The sequence below is a fragment of the Cebus imitator genome, unplaced genomic scaffold (genome assembly GCF_001604975.1).
Source record: "Cebus imitator isolate Cc_AM_T3 unplaced genomic scaffold, Cebus_imitator-1.0 Scaffold7, whole genome shotgun sequence".
In the NCBI taxonomy this organism is placed as follows: Eukaryota; Metazoa; Chordata; class Mammalia; order Primates; family Cebidae; genus Cebus; species Cebus imitator.
This window is the reverse complement of record NW_016107322.1, coordinates 6,545,243-6,568,941: the sequence shown is the minus strand read 5'-3', so window position 1 is coordinate 6,568,941 and position 23,699 is coordinate 6,545,243. Positions and strand designations below refer to the sequence as shown.

The 23,699-nt window shown below is 35.7% G+C and overlaps 1 long non-coding RNA gene across 1 annotated transcript; it reads right to left on the bottom strand.

Moving 5' to 3' along the window:
• Window positions 1-2,039: 2,039 nt before the first annotated feature.
• On the bottom strand, window positions 2,040-22,112 carry LOC108311811. The gene is made up of 3 exons (XR_001828372.2): window positions 22,099-22,112; window positions 11,037-11,039; window positions 2,040-2,120 (listed from the first exon to the last, which is right to left on the bottom strand). It is a non-coding gene; the product is annotated as an uncharacterized LOC108311811 (long non-coding RNA).
• Window positions 22,113-23,699: the final 1,587 nt, after the last annotated feature.

The window sequence follows — 23,699 nt, the reverse complement described above, 5'->3', positions numbered from 1 at the left end:
GTGTATGTTAAGTTCCAATTAGTAATTATTGATGAACAGATTGCGGATTGAGAGAGATTTAACGAAAGGGGAGTCAATTTATAAACTTTACTTCTAATTTTGAAATATTTTAAATCCCATTATCTCTTTAATTTTTCTGAGCAAGTTACATATGCAAAATATTTCACTATGCAATTTAAGATGGACCTTAAGCTAAACATGTGAGGAAGAATTAGGTAGCATTCAGATAGATTCAAATTCCTAAAAGCAACTATTTAAAAGTAAAATGAAAACATCTATAATCTACCAAATAATAATCGCACTTCTCCTGGCTACAGAAACTCATTCCTTCTTTTGCACCATAACCATACAATTTCTAAAGGTGTAGGAAGAGCTGGAAGTATATGAATTCAGGTGTAAAGTCATATATATTTGACAGTTTCCTTAAATGTATCTACAGATAAAAGTTATATTGAAGCTGATGTATTACTTTCAAGGTTCTCTTTTCATATACATATTTGTTTAAAGTATATTAAAATTTTAAACTTCTGATTATGGTAAAGTTTCCTTGATTGAAAGACTCAAATCTTTCTGACATTGGGTTGCATCTTACAATATGTGGACATTTAATGTAACAAGTTCTTAAATTGATGGTTCACTATGTAACTGATGTAGTTCTAGAATAAAGAAAACCTGTTAACGTAAAATTCTGTTTACTCTTCCGAAAACATTTCTCAGAAATGAGGACTTTCCATTGTTATTCTATAGCTTCTAAGTTCTCTATCCATTTTCTTCGTTTTTATCTTCCAGAAGTTAATTTATTTAGGGAATAATGAGGCAAAGTCTTTGAGAATCGTGAAACAATAAGATAAATTTGGTTTTCTAATACTGCTAGAGAGATCCATATATTCTTAGTGAATTAATGACAGGAGATGTTTCCTTATGACTGATTTAGAAGTCAGCTTCAGTAAGCCTTCATGCCTTGCAATCCACAAAGTCTGGTTGAAGCATTCAAACATGGATGATGTCAAGACAAGAGAGCTTCATTTTAGCACCTGGCTGTGCTTTTCCCCAAAATATAAATCTATTTGTGTTAGAATTGGCTAAAGGCTTTGTCTCAATAAATTGTATTCAACCAAAAGTATTTTATTAGTGATAAAAAATAAATGTTATGTCAAAGTTACTTAGAAGGTGATGGGGGAATGAAAGTCATTTCATGAAACAATGTGAAAAATGAAAAAGCTCTTTTTGATCATAGTTCATAATTGAAGGTTATTTCTATTTCCGAGGTAGTTATTTTGGCAATTAAATCTACTCAAAAGTTTTATCTCTAAAAAAATTAATTGTATGTTGAAAATGTGAATTGGGATAATGTACTTTATAAAGGTTAAAAGAGGTTATTCTAAATGTTATTTCAGTAGCATTAGGTTTGTTAACACATGCTGAAAATTTTAAGATATTGAAAAGTATAAGATGCTAAAACTTCTCTGTATGGAAAAGGTATGATTTAATTGTATTAGTAAGAATTGTTTCACATGAATACTACCTTAGTGTTTTTAATGTGGTAATGCTCTGTGCTACTATGTCACATGTTGTTTATAATCTCCCTTAATTTAATGACTAGACTATAAATTTCTTCAGCGTACTGTCAAATTTCTTATTTTTAAACAGCTTTATTGAATATAACTGACATACAGTAGACTGCATATTTTAACAATGTATAATTTGATTAAGTTACCCCCAAACTCACTGATGGCCTGTTCATTTTATTCTTGTTTTCTGTGTGTTTGTGTACTTCATTTTCAATAGTTTCTATTGTGATATCTCCCAGTTCACTAGTCTTTTCTTCTGCAGCATCTGATCAACTATAAATCCTATCCAACATATTTTCATCTTACACATGATAGTTTTCCAGTGTAGAGACGTGACTTTCAAATTGTAGAGGTGTCAGGAACATCTCTAGACCAGCAGTCTCCAATCTTTCAGGTACCAGGGACTGGTTTTGCCGAAGAAAATTTTTCCTCAGACAGGGCGTGGGGGAGATGGTTTCAGGATGGTTGAAGTGCATTGCATTTATTGTGCTCTCTATTTCGGTTATTATTACATTGTAATATATAATGAAATAATCATACAACTCACCACTATGTAAAATAAGCTCGGTGGGAGCCCTGAGCTTATTGCCCTGCAAATAGACAGTCCCATCTGGGGGTGGGGGGAGACAGTGACAGATCATCAGACACTAGATTCTCAAAAGGAACACACAACCCAGATGGCTTGCATGTGCAGTACACAATAGGGTTTGTGCTCTGTGGGAATCTAATGCTGCTGCTGGTGTGACAGAAAGTGGCGTTCAGGCAGTAATGTGAGCAGCGGGGAGCAGATGAAAACACAGATGAAGCTTGGCTGGCTCACCTGTGGCTCACATCCTGCTGTGTGGCCTCGTTCCTGACAGGCCATGTACCAAGTCTGTGGCCCAGTGTTGGGGACTCCTGCCCTAGACATTCAGTTTAGATGTTTCTAAATATCTTCTATGTCTTCACTTAGTATTTTGAACATATGGAATACAGTCATATATGTTTTAATGCTGTTTTCATCTAATTCTAATACTTGTATCAGTTCTGGGTCACTTTTAGTTGAGTGACTGAACTTCACTATTGGTTGTATTTTCCCATTTCTTGCATGTTGGTAATCTTTGATTGTATGTCAGATACTGTGAATTTTACCTTGTTCCATGCCTGTTAAACATATATATATATATATATATATATATATATATATATATATATGTGTGTGTGTGTGTGTGTAATTTACACATTATGTACATGTTTAGCTTTTTTTAGAAAGACATTCCTGGACAATATTTAGTGAGAGCCTACTATATACAAATAATTTACATATATTGTGATTAATTTTATATTTACAACAACCTCACCATTATACTTACTTCAAGGATAAAGAAACAAAGCATCAGAGAGGCTAAGTAACTTACCTGAGTTCACACAGCAGGTAAGTGGCAAAGATGGGATTTGAACCTAAGTGATTTGCATTCCTACAAATATTCTCGAATTTTGATCTGCAGCATAGTAAAATTTCTTGGAAACAATCTGTCATTTTTAGGTCTTGCTTTTAAGAATCATTAGGTGAGACCAGAATAGTGCTTACTAGGACTAATTAAGATTCTTTTGAATTTTGTACCCGATGCTAGCGAATTTTCCCAGTCAGTTTAATAGAAAGAAGCACCATTCCAGCCCCTGTGTGAGTTCCAGACACTGTTCCCTTCATCTTCTTAGATGGTTCTTTCTTATCCATCAGTCATTTTCTTACATGTATGTGCTAATCAGTACTATGTTGAATGCCACTTGAAAGGAACTCTTAGCAGATTTTTGAATTTTTTTACGTCTGTACATCCCCCTCCTCTCCAGTACTCTTTGTCTACTGATCTCTGATTGCCTTGGTCTCAACTCTGTCTCTGCAACTCAGGGAGTTTGCCAGGCTCCTCTTGGGTCCCCCTTGCCTATTCTACAGCTGGAAACTCTGAAAGGAGTAAGCTGGGTGCAAGCAAGGTCTCACCTCTTTAAGATCACTTACTTCATTGCCTGATGTCCAGTGTCTTGAGAGCCATTGTTTAAATTGTTTTGTTTTAGGCAGGAGGGTGATTTCAGTCCTTGTGATTCCATCTTAGCCAGAAATGGAAATCTATACTTCAATATCACTCAAATGTATGTGTATATGTGTATGTGTGTATATAGATATGACAAAACACTGTGTGTCTGTGTGTGTGTGTGTGTGTCTGTGTGTCTGTGTGTTTAGTGTCATCAGTGCTCACTCTGTACCAAGCCCCTATCCCAGCATGGCCTGGAAAGGGGAAAAAAAAAAGATGTATTATTTTGATAAGAACGACTTTAGTAATTTTGAAATTTATTCAGTTTCTTTCCTATCTTCTTGATTCTCTTTTTGCTCAATTCTCTCTTACTTGAAGGTACTGAATCTCCTTTATAATAAATAACAGAAGAATTTATTGAACCTTGCCCACTTTAGGACATGATTTTATGGGTTATCAATAGACTTTTTCTAAGAACATGAGGACTACTACTGGAAGGAAAAAAACATTATTGGAAATAAATTGGGAAACATTTCAGTCATTTTAAAAACTGAATCTTTATGCAAATCATTTCTCTGTGCCACATACAAAAAATATCCTTCATTTGGTACTTGTTCTTGGAAATCACTGTTAAAAGATACGAAAAGTATTTTTTCTCAAGAGTGGTTAAGTGTGGATTCTAGGGTTTGATAATGAAAGTAGAACTGTTCATGCATAATAGAATCAGTGCATAAGAGAATCATGACTTTTTTTTTAAGCCTGTCTTCCTTTGCTATTCTGGACAGGTGTTTCTATAGTGCAATTTTAGCTACAAAAATGGTTCATAATTGCCAACACCTAATTTAACATTCTGAAGCTAATCATAAAACAACCTCCCCTTTCACAGGAGAGACAAAGTCTCAGCTGGGCTTTAAATCCTGATTATATGACAAGGTTCCAATTGAAATTTTAGCCATCAACCAAGTGACCTTCAATGACCACAAGCTGAGAAGCTTGGTAACTAATCTAAACAGATCTCTAATCAAAACCCCCATCCAGCGTGGGTGTCCAGACCCTTGCATTATTCACCTCATGAAAAAAGACAAGCAGAATATGAAAAGCAAATGATTGTAGCAACCTTCTACCCTCAATTCCTGAAAGGCCAACTGCAAGCTGTAAAAATATTCCCATGACCCTACTTCCTGTGTGAGGGCTTAGGACACTGATAAAATGTTTATACTGTCAGCCCACATACAACTGTCAGTAATGCCTTCTGCCTTTAAGAAAGTGCTATTTTGAAGGAATATTGCTCACATTAAAATAAAAGAAATTCTACACATATAACTACTTACAGATGGCAATAATGTCATGCTTAGTATTTTTACTTCTCATAATTCTATTTTATCAAATAACTCAGTTTGAGGGAAGCTTACCTATTAATGTTTTGTGTAAAGTTTTTCTTTTCTTTGTAACAAAATTTTTCCCAACAAATTTTCTTTTTTTCCAACTTCATTAAAAGAAAATTTTGGCTTAGTGACATAGGTGTTGCTAGACAGGAAATACTTCAATCCTGCTTTAAGTAAGATTGGTAAACACCTTGCTAAACCATAAATTCATTTTGGGTGATCCATTTTTAATCCAAGTTTTTATTCTACACACTGATCAGCATACTGCTTTACACAAAGCTGGCACTGTGAAACATTTGTTAAATGCTGAACTTTAGTAAAATGACGAATGAATGAATTGATTTTCACTACAGCTACTGTGATTCTGCCCCTAAGGATTTTTTTCCCTGATTTATAACTTTACGTCTAGGAAATTTTGCCAAAGACGTGATTACATCACATTGAATTATACATTGAATGAAGTGTTTAACCTATACTGAATTAGATATTACTTTATGAAACAAAACTGAATATATATTTAAAAAATCTATATCAAGTAAAGCAATCTATTTGTAAATTTGACTTGGGTATACTCATCCTCTTTCCAATATGGGTTTTAGCTGGCTTATAGAAAACAATCTTTACACTAACATTATCAGAATAAGTTAGAGGAAAGAAAGTTGAGGAGAAAGAAGAATTAAGCATGCCAACTGCAGAGGCCAGTCCAGTGGGTATGATTGCACATTAAAACTGGCTATATGTTTTGGCCTCCAAAGTTAAACACCACACACACACACACACACACACACACACACACACACACACACACACAGTGAGTTACATAAATAACTAATGGAAAAGAAGAAAATTTACAGCTTTCTCAAGGAAGGCACATCATTTTCCTGGTACTAAACTCAGACCAAGTTCTCTTGTGGGTCTTAGGTAGGGAACATTGAGTAATATAATGGACAATGTCCTTATGCCAATTTCACAGCAAATGCAGAAATGGGCCTCATGCAGCTCTTTCTTGTAAAGGCCTTCAATAAAAGTCAAAACCATAATATTAAAATATTAGAGAGAAAGATAGTTCTGGGAGGAGCCAAGAGAATGTGGTGCCAGCTTGTGTTCAATTCTGATCCAAGGGTAAACTTAGATTGCCTGGAGGCATGAAATGCTGAGACTGGTTCTTGGTTTATACTTCCTATTTGTTAGGAGCCAGATTATAGCAAATTGCTGGAGGCAACCCTCAGGTGAGGACCTTGGCTGAGGTTTTATGTTTATGATGAAGACAGATTAGTAAGATTTAGAATCCACATGAATTGGTAAAAGGCCAATCTATAATTAGAAAATTCGGAACCCTAACTAGTGTTGTGAGCTGAATCTTCTCATGCCACAGATGGTGAAATGGGAGGTTGCTATCTAATATGGCTAAGCTTCTCATTTTTTTCCATCAAGGTTCTCCTAATGGCAAAGTCAAGTTAAACTTTTACTATCTAGATTTGGGGTCAATGCCCAAAGATCTGCTTCATAAATTGACAATTTTTTTAAATCTCTGCTTGTGATTCCACAATGTACACATCTCAATAAAATATATTTGCTTTAATATAGCGATAGTATTTTTAATGAACTCTAAGAAGATGAACCTTGTTTCTTTATTAGCTCTGAATGCTGCCTAGCCCACTTCTCCCAAAGGTAAGTCTAGTCCATTTTTAGTAGAACAGCTATAAAAACTGCCAGGGTTGGTTGTAACCTGAAAAGTTGTCAACATTGTTACCGTTATAGCTCTAAACAAGCCCAATTAATGTTCTCAGAGAAAGCTGAACTCTGAGTCACATGGTTGCCCAGTGTTTGCTAGTAATTATCAGTAAAGAGTAATTTAATTGATGTGCAATAGAAATGTTAGGTTTTAACTGAGGTTTGAGGGGAGTCGGTGGGGTGATGGATAACTGGAAAAACACTTGAGGAATAGTAGACAGTTTCAACATGGCTTTACTCTTTCTCTGGGCATGAGTGAGCCTGGGCACCTGGAAGTGAGAGCTCAGGCACGAGCGAGCTGTATGTGTAGGGTTAGCAGGTTATACCTTTTACAGACAATAGTGGCTCCAAGCCAGGCACCAGCTCATGCGGGTGATCACCTAATGCAACTCACATGGCGTGGTTACCTAATGTGCGGGGCTGTGTGCTGTGCTCCAAACTCATTGAGTCATGTTGGACTGAATGTCTGCCTCAGCCTATTCTTGACTGCAGCACATACATTTTCCTTACATGAAACTTACATGGTTCTCACAGGTGAATAGCCATCAAGGGAAAAAACTTCACTATTTTCAGACACAATACTGAATTCCTCTTCCTGATAGTAGGTAAAAGACTCAGACTTTGGTCTTTTGAGGTCAAAATAATACAAAGCTTGTGCTGTGAATTTTGTCACTCAAAATTAATAAAGCAATAATTAGCATTTACATAGCTCTTGGTAGATGTAGGTTTTACACATATTAACTGATGTAGCCTCACCTCCACGAACGAGATGGTTACTGTCTTTATTCTCTCTTTGTAAAGGGGTAGAATTTGAGACACAGAGAACATAAGTAACTTGCCCTTGGCACAGGCTAGAGAGTGAATGAGTGGGAATTTGAACCAGGCAGGTTAACTCCAGAATCTTTGTTTTAACAACAGTGCCAAGCTGACTTGAAATTGTTCTCTTCAGAATTTTTTGGTTCTGTATATTTGAGTTACTGCAAGTCGACATGTGGCCTAGATCTATCACTGGAAATGGATCCAGGCCAAGGAAGTCCCAGGTATAGGCTATAGAGAAGCAGCACTGTCGTTCTCCCTCAGCATCCTGCTTTGATCTCTAGTTCATTGCCTTTCTCTGCTTATTGGCGGTTCCTGTGACAACTTTGCCTCAGACATTTCCCATCATGCCCTCTGATTCATCTGCCATGTGTCCATCATACCCTTTGTGCTTTAACTCCCACTTTAGCTGACTCAATCCATAGAAGAAATCTCTTGGTCCATCTCCTTTTTGCTTAACCTCAGGCCATACCATAACGTTCTAGCCAGCTTTGTGTTTGGTGCCCTGTTCTGGTCTGATCAGCAGTGAGTGTGAGAACTGATATCTAATGTGTGGGAAACAGGAGGTGGGTGAGGTGTTTTCCCTCAGAAAAGGATGTGCATGTGTGACAGGGCTTTCTCAGACTTGGCCTGTCCAGTGCAGAGTTCAAGTTGATGTTCTATTGTACTTCCTTGAAGAAATTCGTTTGTTGAATTGCCATTTGTCTTTCTTTCATCAACTACATCTTGGCAAGCCACTATTAATTCATTTGTACTAAAAAAGATTGGTTAAATGGTTTCAATGGGCATCCAACGCTTGTCCAGGACCTCAGTGTTCTTAATCAGTATAAAAATGACCCCTGGATTGCAGTAAATGAACACTGCAATGTATTTTTAAATGTTTGGAATACCAGTGTTAGTCAATGTGAGTTTTCCTGATGGCGCAGTCACCGCATATTCAGTGTCTCTAATTTACAAAAAACAAAACAACAAAAACACAAACAAAACAAAAAACCTCACACTCTATTTATTTGTTGTGCAAACTTTTCCCACTCCCAGGCAGCTACAGTTTTGCATTATTCCTTTCTGGTTACATTCTGAGTTCACAAGGAACACCCTTATACTATTATCGTAGACTGTCTTTTGCCTATGTTCACCCCATCACCCTATCACCAGCACATGGCTTCTCCGCCCACCTCCACCATCATTATTCATTTCAAATGCCTGATGTCCTCCTCGAGTTTTGTTATCTAAGTGTTTCTCATCCACTTTGGTATGTGCTAATTCAGTACAGAAATTACTTTATATTTGTAGATAGAGAAATTAGTCATAAGGATGAGATGAGTGATTTTTTCTAATACCTGTCAGAAAAATCTTCTTTGCTTTGAAAGCGATGTATTTTTACAGTTACTTTGCTTTCATTTTTGATGAAATTTTTGTTATAAACAGTGAAAAAACAAGACTAAATGTGCATGCTTAAATCTGAAACTCTTTTTCAGAGGATAATATCCAATTGTACTTTTTTATAAAATCAAAACCTTATGATAAGAGGATTATCTGTCATTTTAAATATTCTTTTTAACTACTTACTCAAGAGGCAAATACTGCTTGTTTGATAAGAAGAACATGTAAACTAATGGCAGATTTTCAGAAAGGGCAATGTTTACCTAGCTAACATATTGAGAGTAAAATAATGTGTGGGAATATTGTATTCTTTTAGAAAAAGGTACTCATTTTTCTTGCAAAGTTTCTTTAAGAGTAATCTTTGCCTTGTCACTTTAGACAACTTTTGATAGTATTAAAAATTTTAAGTTATTCAATTTCAAATAAATAGCAAACTACAAGAACAATAACTAGAATGATACATTGGGGGTATTTTCTCTATTAATCACCTCATATTGCTGTCTTGCTGGAACATTCATAAACCGACAATATTTTATATTCTCAAGATTTAAACAGCCTTAGTATTTTGTAAAGCATCACAGTCATGCATTTACATATATAAAACTAGTTATTTACATAACTACATATAATTATACAACTACATATAATTTTATATAACTAATTATGTTACAACTAATATCTATATTTTCCCTTTTTTGGTGCTGAAGGGTTTTTGCTGTTTTATTTGCATGTTTTTATTTTAATATTTATGAGCCTGTGTAACTTAATCACTATTTGCTAAAATTTGCAACTTGGAAGGCCTTACTGATACTTTACGTGGTCATGAAAATATCGTATTTAAAATCAAAAACATGCTGGAAATTCTGGCATGTATAATAATTTTAGCAGTGTGTTAAAAGTTAAGAGTTAAAAGATACATTTATTACCTTTGAAATGAGATGCTATAAGTGAAACCACACACATCACAGCATTAGTTTATCCTAGGGTGACCTCATTTTAATTATTTTCAGAATATGAATTAAGCTATTATAGGTGATCTTTTAAAGAGTGAGGATAGGAAAGATAGAAAACACTTTTATAGTCTTAGAGTAAAATGCTGTGGTCGTTTGGAAATGCATTATTAAAGACTTAATCCCAGCACAATATGGGAAAGGCAATTCCACAGACCTTTCCAGGAGAAATACAGAAGACTAGAGGTTAGGAATGAGGAGAGAAAGAGGTTTAAAGCAAGGAACATCTGGGAGTGCTAAGAACAATCAGAAGCCATAACATAAAGAAGACAAAAGGTAAATGCGCTTCTCTCCCCCTCATAGCCATCTGGCTCAACAGACCTTAAATATTGAGCATACATTGTTTCAAAGGCTGCTTTTTTCCCTCTCTGACCTCAGCCACTAGGAAACAATCCTTTATATGAAGTCAACTTTTTTGGGAAATCCCTATTACTTCAGAGGTGGGATATATTTGAAAAATGTACAACTTAGAATTCTTAACCTTTTACTTACTGGATTCTCAATGCTGAGGAAAACTTACAGTTTAATAAAATTACACATATACTGTCATCATATCTTTTTATTTAACTACAAAAATTTAGTGACTTGGTGTTTAACAAAAAGCACTAGTCACTTTGAACTACTGAGTTAATGGTAAAAACAAACACATAACTTTTTCAATATTAAGAATGAAAACTATTTTTTTAACCTATAAAGAGAAAATATTTGTTTTCTTTAGGGGAAAAACCCATTCTTATTTTAATAAAAATAATGGGAACTAAACATATGAGAATAGCTTTTAAAAATAATTCATAGACATTTTTAGTACGGTTTTAGATTTTCAACATAATTGAACAGATAGTACATAGAATTCCATATACTCTTCCCATCCACAACAGTTTCTCCTATTATTAACAGCTTGCATTAGTCTAGTACATTTGTTATAATTAATAAATGAATATTGATGCATTGTTATTAACCATAGTTCACAGTTTCTATAAAGGTTCACACTTTGTGTTGTACAGTTCTATGATTTTAACAAATGTATAATGACATGTATTAACCATCTTAAAAATCCTCTGTGATCCACCTGTTCATCGCTTCTTCCCTCCCTCCCCTTGAGCCCCTAGCAACCAGTAATCTTTTCACTGTCTCCATAGTTTTGCCTTTTCCAGAATGTCAAATCTTTGGAATCATATAGTATGTGGCCTTTTCAGTTGCATCTTTCACTTAATGCCACTCATGTAACAGTCCTCTATACCTTTTTGTGACTTAGTTGCTCATTTCTTTTTGTCATTCAATGATTTTATAAATAGGCAAAAATTTCATAACCTAATATAGCATTGAAAAATAAGGATATTCCAAAGCGTATCTTTAATCAAAATAATAGACATTGGAGACTATGAAAGGCAAGAGGGTGGGAAAGAGGTGAAGTTTGAAAAATTACTTATTGGGCACAATGTTCATTCTTTGGGTAATGGGTGCACTGAAGGCCCACACTTCACCACTATGCAATATATGCATGGAATAAATCTGTACTTTACCCCCTAAATATATTTTCAAAAAAAGTGTGACTCTAAGTAGACTTGTGTATCAAAAAATTGCTTATTTCAGACAGACAAATAGTTTTTGAAGATCACCAGGCTTAACAAAATTCATTTTAGGCTACAAAATGTATTAGACTCATTTACATTTTCATAGCACCCCTAACACCCCTCTAAGTCAAACTCAATTCTTTTCATTACCCATCTGTAGTACTTGGCCCATCTGCTAGTGTTCAACAGACTAGTGTACTCCCATTAACCACAGGAGTTGACTGAAAATCAATATTCCCTGTATCCCAACAGTCATGAGACTAGATCCTCCTTTTCCTGTCTTTCTCCCTCTTCTTCCCTGTACACTCCTAAGTATTAATGATTTATCAGAGAAATTTGGGGTGGGGGATAGATAACCATGAAATTATGGAATGTTTATGGCTATTTTCTCTGCATTTCGTCTTACCTGCAGTTGTAATTCATTGTTTCTAGAGTTCTCCACAAATACAAGTTTCCATTGACATGAAAAACACATGAAATCAATCAAACAAAAGGAACTACGAAAACTATGAATTTTTACACTGGAAGTGATGTCTCCTATTTATATCCTTTCCAGTATGTACTCAGACATACTTACTTAAATGAGCATTGTTTTTAAGACAAGCGTGCTTACAAAAAATTGCCGTGACCTATAATAAAAAATGTTTAAAAAATAATCTGTTTTTCATGTGCTTAGGGTCTAAACCACCTACAGTGATAGTTTTTGTTTTCATTAACAGGAATGAGTTAGTTTTGCAAGTATTCTTGAGCATATGTTTGAGAACTCATTGAAATGACCCAGGCAAGACTCCTTTACAACCACGAAAAACTGAAATACATTCAGTATAGTAGAAAATAATTGAATAGTATAATTAAAAGGTCATCTTTCTTCTAAATAATTTGTGTGAACAGAAAGACATCTTGTAAAATGGCTTACATCCAGTATTTTTGATCTGCTTCCTTTTTCTAGGAACCATATTGATTGCAGTTTTAGAAATAAAGCCATTTAAACAAAATCAATTAAAATGACGTTAGGAAGGTCATACACATATTTATAAAAATCAAATAATCTGTTAATTAAAAATCACAAGCCATTAGTAACATTGAAGCTGAAATTTCCATGGCAATAGTAAAAAAATTTAACAGCACACATTTTATTTACTTTGCAAAATAGATGGATCCAGTAAAACAGGCTGATGACCTAATACAAGGTGAAATTATAGTCGTATGTTTGAGCTAACAAATACAGAAGAAGTGTCAGCAAGATTGGCAGGGAGAATACAGACCTGAAATCATAGCATTATAGACATTATTTAGGAAAAATATAGGTAACACTAAATAATCTACTTCTATGCCCTTTTTTAAAGTTTGTAAATTTTCACCGTGCTGCCTAAGCAAACATCTATTACTTTTATAAATATAAAATTGCATCCACAATATTACACTTTTTATTATTTCTCTGAGTTGACTGCTGAGAATGTAGCATTCTCTTTCTCATTTTTGGCATTATGTTAGCAAGAAAATTCCCCCGGGCACCACCAAGTCATTTTTGAAGTCTTTCGTACCTGCTTCCCTTTTTAATTATTTCATATGCATTATAAGAAGTAAAATAATGGTTTCTGTCTTATTTATTATTTTATTCTCACTTTTGATTATGCTGGACATTAAATTTTTATCTTTCCACTCCATATAACTGCGAACTCTGCTTGTGTTCAGGTTTCATCTGACTGTAATTCATTGACAGCCAAGTGTACACATAATTAAATGTATGTATGTCTATAACACATTTTCTGAATATTGTTTGTTATAATACTAATAAAAACGAATACCAACAAATTGCTGATGTTTTGTTGTGCAAAAATTATAAATGTAAATGTACATAAGTTGTTTGGAACTCTAAGCTCTCAGGAGGCATATAAGTTATTAAACGAGATGATATGAAGATAAAGTTATAACAACATGAGGCTATGAATAACCAGTGCTTAGAAAGTGGTGCAGAACCGGGACCACTAGGATGGCTCATGCATGTAATCCCAGCACTCTGGGAGGCTGAGGTGGCCAGATCACCTAAGGTCAGGAGTTCGAGACCAGCCTGGCCAACATGGTGAAACCCCATTTCTACTAAAAATAACAAAAATCAGCTGGGTGTAATGGTGCATGCCTGTAGTTCCAGCTACTTGGGAAGCTGAGGCAGGAGAATCGCTTTAACCTGGGAGATGGGGGTTCCAGTGAGCTGAGATCATGCCACTGCACTCCAGCCTGGGCAACAGAACAAAAAAAGAAAGAAAAGAAAAGAAGAGAGAGAGAGAGAGAGAAAGAAAAAGAAAGAGAGAGAGAGAGAAAGAAAAAGAAAGAAAGAGAGAGAGAAAGAAAGACAAAGAAAGACAAAGGAAAGAAGGAAGGAAGGAAGGAAGGAAGGAAGGAAGGAAGGCAGGAAGGAAGGAAGGAAGGAGGAAGGAAGGAAGGAAAGAGAGAAGAAGAAAGAAAGAAAAAGATTTTAAAATTCAAAATGTATTGGAAACTCTGAGGAAACAGGAGTAGAGTCCCTAAAGTACCAATGAAAGAGTTTGCAAAGACAGGATAAGACCATGTTTTGGCAGGTTCTGTATTTCAGGCTGAATAGTCCTAGTTATGGGCAGAAGATGATCATTTTGTGGGTTTTTAGCAGGCTAATGACTGTTCTTTGGACAGATGAATCTGGCAGCAGATTGCTGGCTGCTTTGCCGGGGAAAGAATGAAGGCAGAGAGGCAAGTTAGTGGAGCTAGGAAAGTTGGGGAGGAAATTGTTTGGATAAGAGATGAGACAGGGATAGCCTAGAAATGATACATTTTAGTAATGTGGAATTTGAGTTAAATGCCAAAGCAGTCAGTTGAAGGAGAAATATCTGTCTGAAAATCGTTTTAAGAGGCACAATTAAGACGTAGAGATGATTCTAATAGCAAAGTTTGACTAAATTTCAAATGCTTTGTTAGAAGGCTTAAAATTAAGCCATTGAAGGTAATGGCTATTCAGATTAACAGCTTTGAGAGGATAAAGTATGAGGGACACAAAGTGAAGAGACCACTGAAGATTGAATGTTGGGAAATGCTATCTCCTTTTGGGGAAGAGGAATCATGGAAGGAAATTAAGAAGTTGTTGGAAAAGTAGGAGAACCTGAAGAGTGTAGCCTTGTTGAAGTCAAGGGAGAATGAAGTTGATCCACCCAGTTGATACCTCTCAGAGACCAAGGTAGCACATTTGTCTAGTCATGATTTTTCACGACATATTTCACACATCACTAGGAAATGCTTCCTGTAATTGAATATTCTCCTCCTCTGCCAGCAAGTATCAACATACTCTGTGAACTGTTGCAGAGTGATTTATAATGTGAATAAGACCTCGGAAACTTGTTTTCGTTACGCCTGTGGATACACGTCAGTTAAGACATTCAAAACCCTATCCACAATAGCATGAAAAACTCTAGAGCCACGTTTTCTTCTCTTTCTTTGTGGCTAATTCCAGAAATTAGCTATTAATCACAGGGAACACCACAAAAATATGATCAGATCTTTTTAATCCCTAAATCCAAAATGACTGAAAATTTGCTGAGGCAACTTTCTCTTGGTGTTTGCCCAAATGTAGATGTTGCTCTGCTAAGAGTGTACGAAATCCACTCAGCACGCACAAAGAGATTGCTTTTGGCACACTAGATCGGTGCACCTGTGCACACTAGCACAGAGGCAAAAAGTAGGAAAAGAAAGTAGATTTAGATTCTGCTGCATGGAAAACTGCAATGTGATTACTGGGGTTGAGCCCATTTGTTGGACCCAAAATAGTAACCACTTGTAATAAATCATCAGCCTTTAGAGTGTAATGTACAATACCAGCCATGGGGCAGTTGCTTCTTGGAATGATGTATTCATCCCTCAGGTTAAAGGTAAGAGGAAAAAACTGCTGAGGTTAAATTATTGTCACCTTGCCCTGGTGACTTAGAATACTAGATGAGAGTTGTTACTGGGCATCTCTTCTGCTAACGTTGTTGAATCCAGATGAGAACTTGGGAGACTTTTTACATAATTGAAGCTGGCAGTGCAGTGATGCTAGGAGAACCCTGGGTCTGGTCCAGTCCTCCTTCTGCCTCTGGCTTAGCTGTGTGATCCTGAGCAAGTCACTGAACCTATTTTGCCTTTGGCTTTCTTGGAAAAGGAAGAGATAATTCCCCTTTGTCTATTCCAAAATAAAACAGAGGAAAGTTCTTTTAAGAAGTAGAAACAACTGTGGGGATGGACAATTTTAAAAAGAGTTCCTGAATTTAGGAAATACATACTTTCTTCTAGGTTTATTTCAGATTGGTAATTAAGAATATTTAAAAAAAAATTGTGTAAGACCTCTTCAAGCAGAAATTTGCCATTTCTGGAAAATGAAAGTGGTTCCAAACTTGGAATCACATTTTTAGACACTGCAAGCTGGTTTTGCACCAAATTCCCTTAGCTTTCCACAGGGCCTTTCACGCTCTTCATTTTTTTGTTGTCTTTTCTCCTTCTTTTGCATTTTTCCTCTCTCTTTATCTGCTGTAGAATAGTTTCTATTTTCAAACTAAAGAGCTCCTTTGTTTTTGTCAAATGACATAAAAAATAGTCTTTGGGGTAAATTTTGAAAAGCAGAGGTCACTGTAATTTTATGAAAGACAGATCTAACAGAGACCAGTTGGGGTCCAATGAATATCATACCGGAATTGCCCAAGATTTAGTTTGGGGTCTGAGAATAGGTAGAAGAGGAATAGCAATATCCAATGAGAAAGGATTTTTTTCATTAGGTTGTAGTTGCTGATAATGCTGTTAAGAGATGCTGAAAATGTTAGCTTGAAATTTAGTAAATAGAAGATATTATGAAAACTTCAAAAAATGTGTATAAACCTGCTAACTACAGAATGCTCATCAGGACAGAAATTTGAAAACTTTCATTCCTAAATAGTAGGAGCTACATTCATGCAAAAAATAAATTGGTTGGAGAGACTTAAAATTCTGTAATGTATTCAATACTAAGCAGACCTGAATGTAAGATGATCCCCCATTTTCCTAAGGGAGGATTCTAAAAGGAGTTTTTTTTATTAATGAGTGTTTGTTTTGTTCTGTTTGTTAACTTGAATATACATTATTTTAGAGATGTGGCTTTAAGATCTTTTTATGAAATTCAATTACAGGCAGTCTGATTTATGATGATTCTACTTATGACCTTCTGACTTTAAAATGTTGGGAAAGTTATAGACATTCAATTGAAATTATACTGCAAATTTTGAATTTTCAACTTTCCCCATCTTGGCAAAGTACTGTGCACAAGAGATATTCAACACTTTATAATAAAATAGGCTTTGTGTCAGATTATTTTGCCCAACTGTAGGCTGATATAAGTTTTCTGAGCACATTTAATGTAGGGTAGGCTAAGCTATGATGTTCAGTGGATTAGCTGTGTTACATTCATTTTTGACTTAATATTTTCAATTTACAATGGGTCTATCAGGATATAGCCCTATCATAGGGCAAAGAACATCTGTATTGGCTACACACAATTTAAAAATTACATATTATTTTAAATAACGCATTGATGACCAAATGTTGCTATTTTTTTGCTTCCATTCTGGGAAGCAACCATAGAAAACCTCAGCACTTGCATGAATACTTTATAATCCCTTTATATAATGAAAAGTATTTTTTTAAGTATCTTTTAGACCTCATGGTTGCTATAACTAGATTACTTTTTGAGTCTTTTAAACCAAAGAGCTTATGACCTTCCCTTCCACATAAGTTGTTGGAGATACAGCTTTTTTATAATTTGCAGGAAAGGCGATCACTTAAATTTTACCTCAAGCCACAAATATTCATTTGGGAGTTATTATTTGGACAACTTAGTCATTATCACTTTACTTTTGGAAGTGATACATAAAAGGTATGTTGATAGCCAAAACTTGTGATTCTCATGGCGTATTCCAGGAATTAAGTATATGTAAGTCTATTTACTTGCCTCTTTTATTTATTTATTTAGAAGGAGTCTCGCTCTCTCTCCAGGCTGGAGTGCAGTGGTGCAATCTTGACTCACTGCAACTTCAACCTCCCGGGTTCAAGTGATTCTGCTTCAGCCTCGCAACTAGCTGGGACTACAGGAGTGCGCCATCACGCCCGGCTCATTTTTGTATTTTTAGTAGAGTCAGAGTTTCACCATGTTGTCCAGGGTGGTCTCCACCTATTGACATCCTGATCTGCCCATCTCGGTCTCCCAAAGTTCTGGGATTACAGGCGTGAGCCACCACACCCGACCTACTTGTCTATTTAAAAAAATGTAATATCATAAGTGTTTGGGGTTAATGGATCTTTCCCAAATATAAATTTATTGTTAAAATGCTAGGGTACTATTTAACATGAAAAATTATTTCAGATGACTTTCTTATTTCTAAGTGATAATTTTGAAAAAACAACTCAGCTTATATTTAAACATATATAATATTTTTGTTTTCTTAATTATTGGGTCTATGGAGAGTCATATTGGTCGGCTCCGTATCTCTACTTAAATCTCATCTCAAATTGTAATCCCCAGGTATGGAGGGAAGAAGCTCGTGGGAAGTGATTGGATCATGGGGAGGGTACCTCTCTGCTGTTCTCATGATAATGAGGAAGCTCTCATGAGATGTTATGGTTTTATAAGTGGTAGTTTCCCCTGCATGCTCTCTCTCTCCTACTGCCTTGTAAAGAAAGGTGCCTGCTTCTCTTTCGCCTTCCACCGTGAACATAAGTTTCCTGAGGCCTCCCCAGCCATGTGGAACTGTGAGTCGGTTAAACTTCTTTTATTTATAAATTACCCAGTCTCAGGTAGTATCTTTATAGCAGTGTGAATGGCCTAATACAGGGAGTAACATAATAAGGATAATATTTTTGAAATACCTTCTGAAGTAATATTCTCTTCCTGGTAGCCAAATTTATGCCCTGTGGCTCTTCACCTATATTACAATAGAGGAGAGAAGGATGAATACCCAGAAATGAAGAAGAATGAGCATAGAGAAACTCCTACCAGCTGGGAGAAGCAGTGGAAAGACCCCTGACTCGGAAAGATAAAGGGGAGGTTGAGAACTGTAGAAAGATAACTGCAAGAGTAAGACATGTGGGCTCTCTTGCTTCCTCCTTTTGGTTCAAATCCAAAGACATACGGGCATAGAAATACTCACATAGGCTTTGGGAAATCCTAGACACGTCCTGGAAAATAAAATAACAACTCTCTTAGAGAAGTTGCCTTTTGAGGGCTAAATTCCACAAGAAACCAGGCAGTAGGTTAGAAAAAGCCAAGAAAGATAAGCTTGGAAAAAGCTTCCCTGAGCTCTGTGCACTTCAGGTGAGAGTGAGATAAAGCAACTTAAGAGTTCCACTGAATGAAAGAAGAGCTGAGAGGATGACAGAACCTGGAGTCAGGAGGAGAACACCATGGTGTACAGAGACCTTCACATTGTTCAGCAGCAAGTGCCAGTATCGTGCCCCAAGATCTAATGAGCATGGCCATCTAGCCTCATTATTGTCAGCTGCACAGGGAAAAGACTACACAACACATGTCAGCCATTTGAAGCAAAAACACTTGGGGAAGAGGACATATACCTACAGCCCCAACCCTCCCCTATAAATCTTAGGGATCCCCATTCACTTAGATGCCAGCTTTGCAAGGAAGGGAAAAACACATCTGTTGAGAGTAAAGAAGTATCTCTGGTAAGGATTTAAATTTTGGATATGTTGAATATTTCTTCACCCAACAAAAACACTTTTAATTTCTTTATTGATTTAAAGAGACGTATTAACAATAACAAAGAACAAGTTACTCATTATTGACAAGTTTTAACATATTTCCCCACTATCTGTGGGAATGGGATCTTCTGATCAAAATGTACTTTTTTTTAGAAACAGAAAAAGCATGTTTGTATTTTACATATCTAACCTATAAGATTTAAAGACATCATCACAATTTATGTAATGGAGTATCAGTCAGGATAGTTTGGTTATGTTGCAGTAACCAAATCCCCCAAATCTTGTTCCCTTAAAACAACAAAGGTTAATTAATTTCTCACTCATGCTATATGCAGGAGGGTTGAGGGGCTACAATTCATCATAGTGACTCAGAGACCTTGGTTGATGAGTATCATCATCACAAGGTTGCTGATAAATAACCATGACAGGAGAAAAAGAGCACATAGTGAGTCGTACACTGGCTCTTAAACTTTTCCTTTGATGTGAGACGTATTCTTTCTGCTCAAATGTTATTGGCCAAAGCAAGCCACATGGTCATATCTAATATCAAGTGGATGTAGAAGTACAGCTTTGCCATAAACCCATGAGTAGGAACAGAAATCATTGGTGAACAGTGCTAATGGCTACCATCACTTGTAAACCCTTTGTCACTTTATAGATTATTGTTCCAACGTGAAAATTATCTGACAGGACTAGATATGAAAAATAGAAAAGATATCAGCAACTTCAAGTGCAATGTAATTAATGTGTTGTTTATAATTTGTGCTTCTGTGTTCTTACATGTCTTAATACAGTGGCATCTATAGTACTCAGCATTCAGTTGAATCAAGAGAGTTCACTGTATATTTAGGGATTGACAAACTTTTGTGTAAAGGTCAGATAATAAATATTTTAGGCTTTGTGGGCATATAGTCTCTGTTGTAGCTTGTCAATTCTGCTGTTTTAGTGCGAAAGCAGCCACAGCTAATATGCAAATGTATCAAAGTGATGTCTTCCAATACGACTTTATTTATGAACACTGAAATGAGAATCTCATGTAATTTTTACATGTCACAAAATATTATTCTTCTTTACAATTTTTTCTAATCAGTTAAAAATGTAAAAACAATTTTGTAAGCTATACAAAAACAGGCAGTAGGCTAGCTTTGGCCTATGGGCTATAGTTTGCTGACCTATGCTCTAGATCATATAGGTAACAAGAAATTTTAAGAATTGAAAACCAACACATTTATTAGAACAGTTTTATTCTTACACCCAGGAACAAATAGCAGCTCCCAGAAGCACTCTGCCTTTGCCTTGAGCAGGTAAACAACCACCACAGATGCAGGAAGCTGACAAATTATGAATCTGCTGCTAATACTGCTGACTTCAGTCCCAGGCTGGTCTGCCATGATCCAGAAATATGCCACTGCTGCTCCAGGAAGCTGCTGAATCAGGAATCCACCTACCACATTGGGCAGTCACTGCTATAGCTGCCACCTCGGCCTTGATCCTCGCCAGCAAAATGTATGCCTCAAACTTGGCTTTTTCTTCTATTTGATTCAGATTCTAAACATTCTTGTAAGAGTATGAAGGAACGTAAATCATGTTCTAGCCTCCAATGTGTCTGAGAAATGTAATTTTTAACTTTCCAGCTGCTGCAGGTTACTGGTAGGTTAGAATGGATGCTGGATAAAGCAATTTAGGGTATTGGACACAGCCTAATAACAAAAAGACAGTTTCCATTAAGACAGATTCTTTGGTGTTTTCAAACCTTTCATGAGCTCTCAGGAAGATAAAGTCCTGTGTACAAGTGCCACAAAATGATATACAAATAAAAATAGTTGTGTGCATCCTTCCTTTCCATTCATGCCACTACCTCAAAACAATTTTTTATTTTATCCCACTGCCCTGTAAACTTCCTACAGTGGCACAGAGATTTGCATAATCATTTGTTTATGACAACACTGTTAGAAATAGCAATAAAAAGTGCTTGAGAAAGGGTAACAACGTTGGTATATCCTGCTATGTGGCAATTAAAAGGTATGGATATAGATACTGATATGAAAAGAGATCTAAGACATGTTGTAAACACAAGTTAAAGAGTAGCTTGTGAAGGTCTCATTTTTTAAAAGAAAGGTAATTTTTAAAATGCATTTTCTTGATGGCTTTTTTTCAAATTTTAAGTGTAATACAAACACATAAATCTATTTCATAGATGCATATGAAATAGAAAGTGAAAGTTCTCTATAATCCTAATATCCTGTGATAATGGCAGTATTTTTCTGTGTGTATGCATACGTTTTTCTGTAGATATAAAATCTTTTTTTCTTTTTCTTTTTTTTTTTTTGAAGACAGAGTCTTGCTCCATCAGTCTGGGGTGCAATGGTGTGATCTCAGCTCACTGCAACCTCTGCCTCCCGGGTTCAAGTGATTCTTCTGTCTCAGCCTCCTGAGTAGTTAGGACTACAGGTGCATGCCAACACACTCAGCTAATTTTTAAAATTTTAATAGAGACCGGCTTTCAGCATGTTGGCCAGGATTGTCTTGATCTCTTAACATTGTAATCTGCCTGCCTTGGCCTCCCAAAGTGCTGGGATTACGGGCATGAGCCGTTATATCCAACCCCAATATAAAATCTTTAGATCATACTTTTAAATGAATTTATCTTTGTTTAAGATTCACATTTTTATTTTTAGGAATAAGATTTGTTTTGTCAGTGCCACAGTACTCAAGGGTTTGTAGCAACCTGAATTTCTTCATTTTTCCTACAAAAAAACCCATAGGGGTCCATTGATTTCTTCACAGGTATGGTTTCTACATGTGATATGGTTTGGCTCTGTGTCTCCACCCAAATCTCACCTTGTAGCTCCCATAATTCCCACGTGTTGTGGGACGGACCCAGTGGGAGATGACTGAATCATGGTGGCAGGTCCTTCCCGTGTTGTTCTCATGATAGTGAATAGGCCTCGTGAGATCTGATGGTTTTAAAAATGGGAGTTTCTCGGCACAAGCTCTCTTTGCCTGCTGCCATCCACGTAAGATGTGACTTGCTCCTCCTTTGTTTTCTGCCATAATTGTTAGCCCTCCCTAGCCATGTAGACCTTTAAATCCAATAAACTTCTTTCTTTTGTCAATTGCCCATTTTCGGGTATGTCTTTATCAGCAGCATATAAACGAATGAATACCATATGCTAACATAGACAACTAACTTGTTTAATAAATTTCGGTTCAGTTTTATACAACTTTAGCATCTCATTTCAAAGTCTATTGTTTTCTCATAAGTGCTATTATTTGCAGGGCAACTATGCCATTTAGTCAACCCAGGACAGGCCAGGAACTTGCAAGCATTAAAAAAAAAACTGATACCATGTCTCTGAGACACATTACATTTCATTATGCCCTCTTTCTGGAACATTTGCCTAAAATCACAAATTTTTAAATATCTCGACCAAATACTTCATTTTTCTATTGCTATACAAAGAGAATGTAAGAGCTATTTCATCATACTTAATATTTTCCTAAAAGCATCTCCAACATGGTTTCATAGCATTCATGCATGTGGTCCACCATTGTTCTCCATGAAATATGCTTAAAATAAATTTATCAGTTCTGCTGCTATAACATATCCATTTTCTACTTGAGCAGAATATACATAGATGAATAAGCTGTGTCTAGAACTGACTGTGAAAACAAAAGTTTCAATAGCAATTAAGTCTAGAGGTAATAAGGCATGTATAGTAATTAATTATAGTTAAACCTCACTAATTCCGAGTAAGTAGAAGAAAAAAGAAACAGAAAATGGAAAAAGGCTAACCTACAGAACGCATTAAAGCATTGTTTTTCAAATCACAAGCTTGGGACTCCTTTATAGCATTACAAATTATTGAGTACTCCCAAGGAGGCTTTCTAGATAAAATATAGGATGACTAGGTAAATTCAAATTTCAAATAAAACCGTGAATTAAAAAAAAAGTATACCCCAAATATTACATAGGACATATGTATACTAATAAGTATTCATATTTATTTAAAATGTAAATCTACTCTGTGTCTTGTATTTTTATTTGCTAAATCTGACAAACGCTATTTCATTTTGTTTATGCTAGCTATATCTATTAGTATTTTATATATCATAAATTAAAACTAAAAATATTTGTATTCATTGATATAACAATAGACCTATTGCATAAGTAACAACTTCATGAAAAATATTCATTTTTCCTAAAAATGATGAACAAATTGGCGTACATTTTTGCTAATCCCTTTAATATCTAGCTCAATAGAAGGTAGGTAGACTCTCCTACTACATTTTCCCTGACACTGTTGCAGTATGTTGTTTTGGTTAAATTACATGAAAAAAATATGGCCTCACATAGATATGTACTTCAGAAAAGGGAAGAGTATCTTAATGCTTTTTTAGCTGATTGTGGATATTATTCTTTGATGCTACACTCAAAATCAACAACTAATAGTTTCTTTTCTTTCTTTCTTTCTTT